A 15,341-nucleotide genomic window follows, 5' to 3' on the forward strand; every position below is an offset into this window, starting at 1 on the left:
AACCGCGTGACCTATTTGCACCAATAAAATGTTGTGTATTGATCTGTACTGGGCGTGTGTGTTATTAAATAAGGAAGGGTACGAGGGGGGTGGTGTGATCTGTTTTTAATCCCAGTGTAAAGTGGTACACACACACTGCTAACAGCTACGGTAAATCAAGCATGCAGATATGTAATCTTCATACAGCGACACTGGGATTTTAGTCTCATCCTGCCGCCAATGACTTGTAACTTGCTGCTGAAATAGGACGCCATCGAGGAGGAGCTCACATAGCGCTGGAGTGTGATTCGTCTGTCTGACGTTAAAACAATGTCAGAACGATGATCATATATGAGGAGACTTACAGGGTTTCTATGGCAGGACATTCAAACAACATACAGTGTATCACAAAAGTGAGTACACCCCTCACATTTCTGCAAATATTTCATTATATCTTTTCATGGGACAACACTATAGACATGAAACTTGGATATAACTTAGAGTAGTCAGTGTACAGCTTGTATAGCAGTGTAGATTTACTGTCTTCTGAAAATAACTCAACACACAGCCATTAATGTCTAAATAGCTGGCAACATAAGTGAGTACACCCCACAGTGAACATGTCCAAATTGTGCCCAAATGTGTCGTTGTCCCTCCCTGGTGTCATGTGTCAAGGTCCCAGGTGTAAATGGGGAGCAGGGCTGTTAAATTTGGTGTTTTGGGTACAATTCTCTCATACTGGCCACTGGATATTCAACATGGCACCTCATGGCAAAGAACTCTCTGAGGATGTGAGAAATAGAATTGTTGCTCTCCACAAAGATGGCCTGGGCTATAAGAAGATTGCTAACACCCTGAAACTGAGCTACAGCATGGTGGCCAAGGTCATACAGCGGTTTTCCAGGACAGGTTCCACTCGGAACAGGCCTCGCCAGGGTCGACCAAAGAAGTTGAACCCACGTGTTCGGCGTCATATCCAGAGGTTGGCTTTAAAAAATAGACACATGAGTGCTGCCAGCATTGCTGCAGAGGTTGAAGACGTGGGAGGTCAGCCTGTCAGTGCTCAGACCATACGCCGCACACTGCATCAACTCGGTTTGCATGGTCGTCATCCCAGAAGGAAGCTGATGCACAAGAAAGCCAGCAAACAGTTTGCTGAAGACAAGCAGTCCAAGAACATGGATTACTGGAATGCCCTGTGGTCTGACGAGACCAAGATAAACTTGTTTGGCTCAGATGGTGTCCAGCATGTGTGGCGGCGCCCTGGTGAGAAGTACCAAGACAACTGTATCTTGCCTACAGTCAAGCATGGTGGTGGTAGCATCATGGTCTTGGGCTGCATGAGTGTTGCTGGCACTGGGGAGCTGCAGTTCATTGAGGGAAACATGAATTCCAACATGTACTGTGACATTCTGAAACAGAGCATGATCCCCTCCCTTCGAAAACTGGGCCTCATGGCAGTTTTCCAACAGGATAACGACCCCAAACACAACCTCCAAGATGACAACTGCCTTGCTGAGGAAGCTGAAGGTAAAGGTGATGGACTAAACCCAATTGAGCACCTGTGGCGCATCCTCAAGTGGAAGGTGGAGGAGTTCAAGGTGTCTAACATCCACCAGCTCCGTGATGTCATCATGGAGGAGTGGAAGAGGATTCCAGTAGCAACCTGTGCAGCTCTGGTGAATTCCATGCCCAGGAGGGTTAAGGCAGTGCTGGATAATAATGGTGGTCACACAAAATATTGACACTTTAAGCACAATTTGGACATGTTCACTGTGGGGTGTACTCACTTATGTTGCCAGCCATTTAGACATTAATGGCTGTGTGTTGAGTTATTTTCAGAAGACAGTAAATCTACACTGCTATACAAGTTGTACACTGACTACTCTAAGTTATATCCAAGTTTTAGTTCTATAGTGTTGTCCCATGAAAAGATATAATAAAATATTTGCAGAAATGTGAGGGGTGTACTCACTTTTGTGATACACTGTACATGATATGGAGCATTGAAGAGGAGCTAAAAGCACACCCCTGTTAAACCCTTACACATTTAAACACACTAGTTACTATCTGGCAACTCATAACAATAAGAACTCTAGCTATATTGTAGGAAATTAAATTTTGTACACTTTAATCTACATCACATACATTTAAAGTCAAAAGTTACCGTAAAAATAAGGTATTTTTAAGGATTAAACAATATTTTTTAAAAACTATTATCTGGGTCAAATGATCATAAAGAATTATTATTATTATTATTATTATTACAATTATTATTATTTTACAATTATTATTATTATTATTAATATTTATCACTTTTATTATTATTATTATTACAATTATTATTATTATTATTATTTATCACCATTATTATTATTATTTTTATTATTATTATTATTATTTTTATTTATTATTATTATTATTATTATTTATTAATATTATTATTATTATTATTATTATTATTATTATTATTAATATTATTATTATTTATCACAATTATTATTGTTAGTATTATTATTATTATTACTATTTATTCCCATTATTATTATTATTATTATTATTATTTATCACAATTATTATTGTTAGTATTATTTTTATTATTATTATTATTATTATTATTATTATTATTATTACCATTCTTCTTCTCTGTGCTCATATAAATATGAGTTAGGGTTGCCCGATGTAATCAAGAACCACCTGGAATGAATACTGTCAAGTCACAGTCAAGTGAGCTACAAAGCTTAGTAACAGAACTCTCTGCACCACCATATGAACGAGCTACGTTGCTGTTGCTGTGTGTGTATAATCGGCCCAGCTGAAGCAGAATAAACGAATATATAGCAAGAACAGTCGCAGAAATCATAAAACTACAGATACTAATATACACTTGTTTGGATTTGCTGCCCTCTCTGGCAGAAATGTGTAAGGTCAAGCTGTTTTGTTTTACAAAAAAATGAACCCAGTGCCTGATGCTTTTAACTTCTGTATTTCTTAAAGAAGCTGTCGTGTTTCTCTCTCTCTTTGGCTATGGCTGTGCATCTCGCTGTGTTTTGCTAGAGAAGATGCAAGAATGCGTAGAGAAGATAGGATAGGTGCTACAAGGTGGCGTTGGGGGGGCAGTGGGGTTGACAGAGCAGGGAGGAGGGGGACGAGCCATTAAATAAAGTGTTCATTGTTGCCTTTAATTAAATCGTCTATGCAATCAGAGCCGGAGCAGGAGATTGGATTGTATGACATATCTCTAGCTCTCCGCTGAGAGCTCCCATCAGCTATGGCGAAGATATCAAGAGTGGAATGAACATAAAGTCAATTACAGCTCCTACAGGGAGCAGACAAAAGGGGTGGGGGTGCGAAACGCAGCCTCAGATGCCATCGCTTAGTTTGAAAGGGATTTCAGCCATGACTGCACACTGTAAAAGATTTACTGTAGAATTTACAGGATAGAAGCGGGAAACAATTGCAGATGATCCGCTGTAAAACCTGCTGTTAATTAGTGTAAAAAGAATAACCGTTGTTTACTGGATGACAATTAGTTACAGCTTTGTTCTGTGTGTAAATCACGGCTAATCACAGCTCCAGTATTTTATAGTAACTATTAATAGTCCTTGTAATTCTGTCGACAGCTAATTCTGTATTTTTGTAGTATCTTATATACTGTAGTTTCCTGGCAGCAAGAGATGCAAAAATCTTCTGTAAAACCTTTAAATGACAAAATTCTCTGTGAATGAATTATTAGTAATAATTAGGTATAATTGTGTTAACAATCAGCAATAAATAACTTTAAAAAAATATTTTTATTTATTGTAATAGGGTTAGGGACCTTGCTCAAGGACCCAACAGTGGCAACCTGGCAGTGGTGGGGCATAAACCAGTGATCCTTAGATTACCAGCCCAGTACTTTACCTGCTGGGCTACAACTGCCCAGCAAGTTTGATCAATTTCTGCATTTATTATTTTCTCCATGCCAGTATTGGCAGCATTAGATTATTTAAGCGTGCTTCAGGTACCGAAGGTCAGTAATTTAACCTCTAATTATTTGAATGAGTACTTCAGCTCTCCTTCATGCTGCCGTCAGAGACGTTCTAATGCACAAATTTGACATGGAAACTGGGAATCCTCTGTGTGTCTGCTTAATCATCGCAATTAAAACACAAGTGTTCCAGCATGGGCGCATTTCCTGGTGATGTAATTCTGGTGGAAAGTAATGCGAGGCTGCTTCATCTGTTCTGGTTAATACTGCCTATTTCAAGTTGTTAGTAAAGTGGAACATTAAATTTAATCTTTTTTCTTTTCTAAAATTAACGTTTTTGTACTTGGGTCAGACTTTCTAATGAGCATGAAAAACATTATTCATATTCTATTGGCTTTTTTTATCTGGGACTAACTACCTGGGTTTCAATTCCAAGTGCACCGTATGTGTTTTGACTCTATTATATCCAATAATATAAATACCCAATTATTAAACAAGAAGGACATCAAGGGTGGTGCAGGATCAGATTAAATGGATTGAATGGTTGGTAGGAGTCCGCCAAGATGGGTGAATAGATAAGTGGATTGGATGGGTGGTAGGATAGAAGGACTGAGGGATAATAGATGGATGAATGGATGGATGGATGGACAGATTTGATGGATGGATGGATGGATGGATGATAGAAAGAAGGATTGCTGAATAGCTCAGATTAAATAAATCAAATAGGTGGTAGGATGAAAGGACAGAGGGATAATACATCAAAGGTTGGATGGATGGATGGATGAATGGATTAGATGGATGGATAATGGATTTGATGGTTGGCTGGATGGATGGATGGATGGATGGATGGATGAAAGGACTAGATGGATGGATAATGGATTTGATGGATGGATGAATGGATTAGATGGATGGATAATGGATTTGATGGTTGGCTGGATGGATGGATGGATGGATGAAAGGACTAGATGGATGGATAAAGGATTTGATGGATGGATGGATGGATGGATGGATGATGGATTTGATGGATGGATGGATGGATGGATGATGGATTTGATGGATGGATGGATGGATGGATAATAGAAAGAAGTTGTTGCTTAGTGGCACTCGAAACAAACCTGTTATAACCCTCTGCAGCCCAAACTCAACCTTCTGTATGGACTCATGTATTCTGAACAACATTCTTAATCTCTCAGATTATTATTATTTATTTACTCTTCTATCCTATAGATTTCAGATCTTTGGGAGAATATATTATGCCTGTTTGTGTTGATGATAGTTATTCCAAATTAATATCAAACACAATACAATTCTAGATTAATTATTGAGAAATTGATAGATGTACTAACACGGACTGTATGAACTAGAGTCCGGACAGCATTTATTTATATGTAAGTACTGTCAGGAATAAAACTGGCACCAGCGACGTGGGTGAGCAGCTTCCCGAAACGCATTCACGAAATGAAATTTGGTGCATTCATATTTTTTGTCCAGAACATATGAAACATCGCGGGCCATACATCTACATTCTGACAGCATAATTGATTTTCTATTGGTGCGCTGGCCAGCCAAGCTTATCCTTAATTCTATCATTGAATATAATGAGAGAAAATAAAAGCTGTCGGATCTTGCCGGGCCCGGCGAGACAGAAGAGAGCCCAAGCGCGGAGGAAATCGACCGAGCCCGTCGTCCTGCGCTGTACATATGAAATGGAGCTTAAGGAATTACAGTGTTTTAGGACCAAGAGGTTTTCAATATTGATTCAGGAGCGTGTTTCTGTTTCCCTTTAAGCTGTAAGGTACATATGGTGGACGTGGGTGGTTCTAGCTGTGGTGATAATACGATGAAAACACAAGGTTCAAGTTAGAAAGAGCTAAACAAACTTCTTTCTTCTTCTTTATTCATTGTCTGATGAAAGTGAGGCTCACCTGAACACACTGGGTCTGTCTGAAAACCTAGTGAGCTGCCTTGCTGCCTGCTGCCTACCTGATCAGCTGCCTAAATAGAGGGAATTCTAATAAGACATAGAAGTCATAAGGCAGATTATTAAGACACACTACTTAAACAGCGATTACTAAGCTAGCACAGTTATCCTCGGGCCATTCAAACCAATGGGCTGAGGCGGCGCAACCTGCTAACACGCCAGCTAACGTCTCCATCTGTGTACTGAAAACGGTTAAACTGTCCCTGACGAGACTTTAATTTGCAAGTAAATGACACTCGTGCATCTTTATACAAATTAAAATCAATGAGAATTTATTCACATTTGAAAAGAACTCCGTTGGTTGTTCCACATTCGCCTCCATGTTTGTCATTTTTTGTGAGAAAAGTCGCGCCGCACTGAATGCTGGGATTGCCTTCACTGCTAAGGAAGCATCAGACGCTCCCTCGTTATTCAGTCAGATTATCACTCAGAATGAAGGCGCCTCAGTAGGAGCATTTTAAGGCATCCAAGTACTGTATTTAGACATGCCCTCTTCTCAGAAGCGTAGGATGACATAAAATGTAATCTAGAGAGATAACTGGGTTTTCAGACAGACCCCAAATGCTCAGTAACTATAATGAGGGAGCGTCTAATGTGTTTTTGCTTTATTAACTCACAAGCAGCCGAACATACAGACACAATGCAGTTAGATCCGGTAAAATCGACCCTTTTAATAAATAAGACGTCTCTCTCTCTGTGTTCTGCTTTAAAGTATACGCAGGTAATCGGGGTTTGAAAAGACATGTAGGTTCAGCATGACCTTTAAAACGTACAACGTGTGCATGATATCTCAGTTTTAAATCGCTAAAAGAACAAAGAAGTAAAATTTTATTTTATTAAAGTCGGATTTACTGGGTTTACTGTCCACAGAGAAAAGGATCAAATTGAACAATCGGCTAAAAGCGTTTGGTCTTACGGCATCTGTTTGTCCACAGAAAAGCTTCAAAGTGGCGTGGAAACACAGACATAATGACGGGTGATGCTGATACGATCATATTTTACAGGGATGCGATTTATTATGCGATCTATTATAGGGGGTCTAGACTTGGCGCAGTTTTTACGCCGGATGCCCTTCCTGACGCAACTCTCCTATTTCTATCCAGGCTTGGGACCGGCATTGAAAGCGCACTGAGTCCCGATGACTAGCAGTTTCGCCCACTAAGATTAAAACCCTGGATCTCCGGATCTCAGTTGTGGCTAGAGTATTTACATACAGTTGCGTCACCCGAGCGCTTCTGCTCAGCGTATTTGTGATAAAGCATGTTAATGAACCAGTGATTGATTAATTAATTAATCAATCTGTCATAGTCAACAGAACATTAAGTATAAAGTGTGTGTGTGTGTGTGTGTGTGTGTGTGTGTGTGTTAATGACAGTCATAGATCTTGCACTCCAAATAACCTAAAAGACACTTTTCTGTTGGATTGGTTGTGAATCATCTCATGATTAGGTTGGGCTATACTGCTTTAGGAGATCAGCAAGCTACACAGGAGCTAAACCACGTAAGGTTTTAATAATCATTAGCAGAATTTAACCCTCAGTGTGAGCTGAATTAGACCAAAATAACATGATCAGAACCTTTTTCCGCAGCATTGGGAATCGACAAAAATGAAGGGAAACATGTTAGCTAGCGACACTTTGCAATATTAAAGCATTCACTCGTTTCTCAGGTGTTTTTTTTTACAAGCCCGACCGAAAGTAGTGCATGAACGAGTATATATGAGAAGCTTGGCGGGACGCAAACGCCTGGCTTTCTGCTTCTGTAGCCTGCGCAGGCCCCGTAACGCGAATCCGCATTTCAAGCGGGCGAGTTTTGCGGCAGCGTCAATAATTGATGAGCTCGGCGGAGTGTGCAGCTTCGGAGATGGGCTGGAGCGTTAGATATTCTCTCTGCTTTCTTTCTTTTCTTTTTTTTTTCCCTGGCACAGGAGCCTGCTGTGTAGGATGTTCTGCCGCACCACCCACACTTTTAGAGCAAGCGAGCTGTGAAATGTATTCATTGTAACATGGGAAAATGGAGGCCGGGAGTTTGGCCTGATAGCAAAATGCAGTGTGTGCGTGCGTGTTTGAGTGTGTGTGTGTGTTGGGCTTTTTTTTGCTCATTTTATTGTTATGGGTTTGAGGGGAAATAGGCAGCAATTTCATCATTGTGCGTTTGTGCACTTGCAGCGCTCGCACCCCATTTTCGGTGGCCCCCGGTGCGGCGGATCAAAAAAAGAAGTCAGGTTGAATAAAATAAGGCATTAAGTGCGAGAGCCGGGCGAGTGAGGTTCGGGGGCTCGGCGCGGATTCCCTCGCTCGTGCTGTGTATTCGTACCTCCGGGCGGAGAGAGGAGGGAGGGAGCGAGGGAGGGAGGGACGAGTGCATTGGTTGCGATGTATAGGAATGAGAAGAGAGAGCCAATGGAGTGTGTATCTCACCCCCCTCCCGTCTGCACCCATCTCGGCTCCTCTGCAGCTCGCCAAGAGCCTGATGAATAACATAGAAGGGACTTGTCTCTGGGATTATTAATTTCCCATCTCTCTCGCGCACTGTCTCGCTCTCTCGCGCTCTCGCTTTCCTCCTCCCTGCCTGTATTCTCTCTTTCTTCCCTTTCTCCTTTCTCGCTCCCGCTCTCTCTTCTCTGACTCTTTTTTCTTCTTCTTTTGAGCACTCGCAGTTGTTCTGTTTGCCGTTTCTTTGCCTCATCTTTTCCTGGTAAATGATCCATCTTCTCGAGCGCGAGAGCGTGCGAGCGGGGTGCATGGAGCCGCTCGGTTGCTGCTAACGCCGCTCATCCTCCCGAGAGCTCGCATCCGGTGAGTTGATACACACTCAATAAGACTCGATAAGATGTGATGCTGAGATTTGGGATGCGGAGTGCGGGATGAGACGACGGGGTTTCTAACGGGATGAGCTGACCTATATATGTGAGGGAATTTCTGACGACGACCCGAGCCCGAGTGCGCAGGGGTGTGCGCGCGTGTGTGTGTGTTTTGAGGGGTCTGCACTCGTGTGTGCGCGCATGTGTGTGTGTGCTAATATAAGCCGATGCCTTGATCTGAAAGTGGGATCGCCCAGCCACCCAGCCGTTCTGTTACTCAACATGAAGCACCAGACCGCCTCACCAGACCCTGATTGCAGAGGGAAAATGGCAATCGCGGGCAAATAGGAGATAATGATGGGTAATTGAAATAGCTGGGAATTGTGGTTTGTTTTGTTGATTCCACCCCCCCTCCTCATCCTTCCCCAACTGTTCTCTCACTCTCCAAACTGGTGGCACTCCATGCTGAAATATTGATGACTCTCTCTCTCAGGCTGCAGAAACAATAATGATCTAATGGCATTTGCATTGGAAATGAGTCACGCAAGTAATAACAGGTTATAATTGAATACTCGGCTATTTATAGCACCTGCTCGCAGCCTAAATTGTTTGTTATGATTTGGATGATGGGGAATAATTACTTTTACTTCTTTACTAGGTGCAAATTTGGTTAAATGTCCAGCCAGTGACGAAGATCATATTGTAAATACCACAAAGGCATTCAGACTTTTTATTATACAATGCATAAGCAAACTGAAAGTGCTGACGTTTGTGGTTAGATGACAGGGAAGCCTTTTTTGGGAGTACACTCTGTAGTTTTGGAGGCTTGTTGACCCCAATATGCATTTTTTATTAATGTAACTCAATTAACAGTGATTTTGTTTAAAAATTTTTTTATTGTTTTGCTTTCTTACCCTCCTCTGCACCGTGTGTGTGTATGTGTGTGTGTGGGCAAAACATACTTGATTGGAACGTTTAATTATTTAATTATTGACTGTAGATGTGATCATTTTTAGGCGAGGACCTATTTTTTTTATCATTTATATCATTCCCTGATGTAAAAGGTGAACACTGTATATTTACCCCAATGAAATTCGAAGTAAACAACTGCCAGGTTGTCGCTGTTGGGGCCTTGAGCAAGGCCCTTAACTCCAAATATACTGTCACAGTACTGAAAGTCTCTTTGGATAAAAGCATCTGCTAAATGCTAAAATTGTAAATGAAATGTAAATGTACTAGATTACCAGTAATTTACATAATTCCTAGACACTCTGATCAACTTAAAATAAAAATAGTATAGTACAGTAAAGTACAAAGTATAGTATAGCATAGTAAAAATAGTAGAATATGAATAGAAAAAGAAAAGGATCACACTGGAAATACCTTGAGTCATTTAGACTCATTACACACCTAGCCTTAACATGATTTTTAATTATATAAGCAAACTGTGCAAATTAGTGCTGACGTTTGGGGTTAGATGACAGGGAAGCCTTTTTTGGGCGTACACTCTGTAGTTTTGGAGGCTTGGTGACCCCAAGATGCTTTCTTACCGTCTTCTGCACTGCGTGTGTGTGGGCAAAACAAACGTGTGCCCACATCTAGGCAAGCATTTCATTGATTGGAACATTTAATTATTTAATTATTGACTGTAGATGTAATTATTTTTAGGCGAGGACCTGTTTTTATCATTTATATAATTCCCTAATTTGAAACTAATTTGAACTGGATGTTTTATTGTCTTTTCCATGGTGAAGGAAAGACAGGGACAGCGGTAGCTCAGCAGTTAAGGTACTGGACCTGTAATTAGAAGGTTGCAGGCTCAAGCCTTACTAATGCCATGTTACCACTGTTGGGCCCTTGGGATAAAAGCTTCCACTAAATGCTAAAAATGTCTGTGTCACGTTGTATATTTACCCCAGTAAAACTCGAAGTCATTGATTACTAGATTACATTATATTTGAGTGTCTTGTTGCATTTCTATTTGAGCAATTCAAGCAATTGAGTGTTAAGGGCCTTGCTCAGGGGCCCAACAGTGGCAACTTGGTAATTGTAAGGTTTAAACCAGCAATCTTATGTTGACTAGTCCATGACCTTAGCCAATGTGCTACCGCTGTGCTACCACTGTAGGGCAGTTGTAACCAAGTGGTTAAAGTAGTGGACTAGTAATAAAAAGGTTCGGGTTGTCACTGTTGGGCCCTTGAGCAAGGCCCTTAACTCTAAATTGCTTAGACAGTATACTGTCACAGTGCTGTTAGTCACTTTGGATAAAAGCTTCTGCTAAATGCTGACAATGTAAATGTCCATTACCAGTATTGTACATAATTCCTAGACAATCTGATCAACTTGAAATTAAAATAGTAAATAGCAAAAATGCTTCAGTAATGTTGTGTTTACATCAGGCCATTGTTTTAATAATTGTGGATTTGTTGTTTATTAATTTTTTTCATTTTATTAGTATTTGTTCCACTAATGATTATGTTATGTACATGTGTCTGCTGGACACACTTCACACTTCAGATCATCTCAGCATCACATTTTTCTGTTTTTCATTCACCATCACTTTGATTCGCTGCTTCGTCATTTCGTATTGACGCTTTTGCCGCTTCTCTCAAAGTTCAATCTAATTGAACTCTGACCTGGTTTGCTTCTGACCTTTTAAGATACAGCAGAGTTAATGTGACTCTTATTGAATCATATCAATTGACTCAGTTGAGGGAGTTGATTTCCAACAGGCTTGTTAGTAGCACTTCTGTTGTCTTGTGATTGCTATTAAAACACTTAAAGAAAGTAAATGAGCACTTATAGCTCTAGCACCTATAACAAAATACAATACAGTTACAATACAGTTCCATACTTTGTAGTTTTATTCAAAATGCATTATGGAATTAACTGTTGTTGCTGTCTTTTAAATATATGTATTTTTGTCACATTGTTGATCTCTTTTTAGGATTTAATTGTGTACAGTGATCTCCCAACTGATTCATTTGTGTCTTTATTAAATCCGTTGGCTAAAATCTAGTCTGATTCCTCACCACGATCCAACATATTTGCAAACGCTTATTGTTCCTCAACCTTATCAGCTTAACCAATCAGTGTTATGCACCCAGCTTTACGTTAAGCATTAAAAATGCCTATTATTTGATAATATAGTATAATATAAGCAGCTGAAGCTGTCAGTAAAAGGTTAATGTTGGCATCACATTGTAATAAAAGGTACAAGGTACAAGGTGTGACGTGAGTGGTAGCTCAGTGGTTAAGGTGGACTAGTAATCAGAAGGTTGCTGATTCAAGCCCCACTTTTGCACCAAGGCCCTTAAACTACAGTTGCTTGCATTGTATTCAGACATAATTGTCTGAAGAAGCATCTGCTAAAGTCCACAAATGCAAATGCACCAGGGTAAAATTTAATTATCAGTCTACAGTCCATTCTTGAAGCGAATGCCACGTCTGGCTAACCAACCCCCCTGTTGGCCAACGCAGTGGCGTGTGCCCAACCTCACAGTTTTCAATAAAATACAAACACAAATAGCACCAGATGGCACAGTGGTCTGATGTGCTAACCCACCACCGCAGAGATCTTCAACTCTCGGTGCTATCGACCTTGCCTGGTATCCAACAGACACAAACAGCTCTGGCAGAGGAAGGAATGTCCAACAGGGTTTCACTGCAGAAATACAACGTCTGGTCGTGGTGCCTGCATGAGTGAGGGGTGATTCACAGAGGGCTGTGGCCTGAGTGTCTGTACGCAGTTCAGCTCTCTGTGAGATGCTGGCAGGTAAACAGAAGCAAAGAGAGACAAAGGTGTGCCAGCACAGGGGTGGTGCAAGCGGCAAGGGAATTGCTGTAGAGAACTGGGCACCACTTAATATGGAGGTAATTGGGAGGTAAAATCCCAAAAACAAATCCTAAATAAAAGCTACTATGTTTACATGAGTGGCTATTTTAATATTCTCACTATCTACCAGTTGTAATTAGAAGGTTGCTGGTTCAAGCCCCACCACTGCCATGTTGCCACTGTTAGGCTTTTGAGCAAGGCTCTTAACCTTCAATTGCTTAGACAATATACAGTCACATTACTGTAATACCGAAAATGAAAATGCCAATATAGTTCTAAGAAATGGGATGATGACATGACTAAGCACTGATTTAAAATACAGACTTCTATTTCTGGTCTGCTGTCCCTCTTCAGCTCGAGTTTCCTCTCCCTACACGCTCGGAGGGAACAATGGAACACGGCACGCGCAAACACAAATCATCATCCGTAAACTCCACGTTTTATGTTGCATCACCACACGATCTATATCAGTTTCAAGCCGAAAGCCGTTCTCCCGTGGGAAGCCACGGTGAGCGCTAGAATACCCCCATATCCAGTTTATATAATTCGGTGAGTCACGATGTGGGTGCACCGGGGCGTTATGCAAGTTCTGGACTGCGTTTTTGAATAATTGCTTGTCTGCGCAGCACCTACAAGGTTCCTGGCAAAAAATATACACTTGAATTCCTCCATCCCCCACTGGCACTGTGTATATTTATATGTGTGTGTGTGAGGGAGTGAGCTGTTCTTTTTGCTCTCTCTTCCCCCCAGCCCCCCCCCCCGCTGGTCGGTTTTGGATTGGGTAAATCCTGATGGGCGGCAGCACACTGGCACGTCAGGGCTAAATCATGCCAGTATGAGGAATAGATGCAGGATAGCGCGTATGCCCCGCGCCTGCAATCTACTTTAGCGCTCATTAGACCCGGCATACATCATGCAGATTTTCTGCCCGGTCCTCTCATTTCAAATTCCGCTCTACTTGACAGAATTTGGAGAGAGGGAGTGTATAATCAAAGTAATGCTGCTTGGGTTCGCCGTATGATTTTCTGTTTTAAAATGGAGCCGCAGTACGGCTGCTGGTTAGGAGCTGTTGTTGAGGGTCTAAACTGGTGAATCTGTGGGTTAATTATCTGTTCTGGGTTTAACAGTAAGTGGTCGCGTTATTTTGTGTAGTTTTAATGGTGAAATATTCACATACGGGGCCTTGAAAATGTATTTAGCTCCCAACTTTTTCCCTCTTAGAGCTAGTAGTGTTTATAAATCTTAATTTATTTTTGCACCACATGATAATCCACAAAATGTTGTCAGGATTAGCTGCTGAGCAGTGGTGGTGTGCAGCAGGAACAGTGGTCTGATGTGCTAACTAACTACACAGTTTGAATTTCAGCAGTGCTGTCGACCTTGCCGGGTGCCCAACAGACCCAAAGAGCTGTAGCAGAGGGAGGAAGGTCTAACATCTGGTCGAGGTGCCTCCTGTAGGAGTGATGGGTGATTCACAAGGGGCTAGTGCTATAGATATACTATATGTGTGTGTGTGTGTGTGTACAGTATATATATTGTCAGGATTGGTGGTGTGCAGCAGGCACAGTGGTCTAATGTGCTAACTAACCACTGCAGAGATCTTAAGCTCTCACGCTCTACAGTTGGAATTTCAGCTGTGCTGTCGACCTTGCCGGGTGTCTAACAGACACAAAGAGCTGTGTCAGAGGGAGGAAGGTCTAACAGGGTTTCCTTGCCGAAATGCAACGTCTGGTCGAGGTGCCTGCATGAGCGATGGGTGATTCACAAGGGACTAGTGCTGTTATATATATATACTGTATATATATATATGGCTCATTGGGCTTAAACTTGGGCTTAAACATGTGGGATCTCCCAGTACTGTGACCCTCAACTCCCGTCAATCCTCACCAGATTCTCTGCTTCTTATATTGTATATATAAGCAATTGAGGGTTAAGGGCCTTGCTCAAGGGCCCAACTGGGCTTGAACCAGTGACCTTATATTTACATCTTACATCTAGTCCAGCATCTTCACCACTGAGCTACCACTACCTTGTAATAGTCATATAATTTCATGATGATACCACCACCATATTTTACAGCAGGAGATGATGATGATGATGGTGGTGTTCTTTGACTTAGATTAACAATACAAATACAAAGTTCTTACTTGAAGTGTGTTGAATCAGGAAAGGCCGCCTGACCTGGACATTGTGGCTGTAGCTTCATATATTCTGCTCTTTTTGTGATGGACTGTATTGAACTCTAAGGTGTGTTCAATGCTTTTGAGATGGTTTTGCCTTCCTCTTAAGATCCTGTGTTGTTCTGAAAGCTCCTTTTAATGTAAGTTGTTTTTTGGACAGTCTCTACCATGCTGATAGACCTCACAAAGGTATGAGTTCCATTAGATCAGATCTGGTCCTACAGTGTAAAATTTATTTTAAGATTATTTTTAATCTTCAGTTTCTTTCCTCGGTAGACTCTCAGACTCGGACAGATTTCTCCTGATCTGTCACCGTTTCCACGTCCGTGCCGCAGCGATAGTTTTGGTGTGCGCTAAACGCTCGGCTGAACCATCCATTTCCTCCCGCTTTTACATTTCCAGCGCGGCTGGCACGGCAGCTGCGCCCTCTGTCATTTTCTGCCGAAGTTAAGTGCTGTGCACTGCACGCAGTTCACTTGCTTATTCTCACCTTACATAACGCTTGTAGTTTTATTTCATGCGGAGGGCACCACTAGACCTCCGGCGTGCACGTTACGCCAGTTTTTAGCTCATCTTCTCCGGTCAGGAAGGGG

At 41.5% G+C, this 15,341-nt stretch overlaps 1 protein-coding gene across 5 annotated transcripts in view; it reads left to right on the plus strand.

Annotated features, from left to right (window-relative positions):
• Nucleotides 1-15,341, plus strand: part of rbfox1 (RNA binding fox-1 homolog 1) — a 303,171-nt gene that overhangs the window by 202,473 nt on the left and 85,357 nt on the right. Inside the window, exon 1 of one of the 5 annotated variants that reach the window (XM_063018472.1) lies at nt 8,646-8,728. The exons of the other annotated variants lie outside the window; for them this stretch is intronic. The gene's annotated coding sequence lies outside the window, so the exon portion shown is untranslated. Of the gene's footprint in view, nt 1-8,645; nt 8,729-15,341 lie in introns of those variants that run through there. 5 annotated transcript variants of the gene reach the window in all.

This window comes from Trichomycterus rosablanca, chromosome 22, assembly GCF_030014385.1.
Source record: "Trichomycterus rosablanca isolate fTriRos1 chromosome 22, fTriRos1.hap1, whole genome shotgun sequence".
Lineage (NCBI taxonomy): Eukaryota > Metazoa > Chordata > Actinopteri > Siluriformes > Trichomycteridae > Trichomycterus > Trichomycterus rosablanca.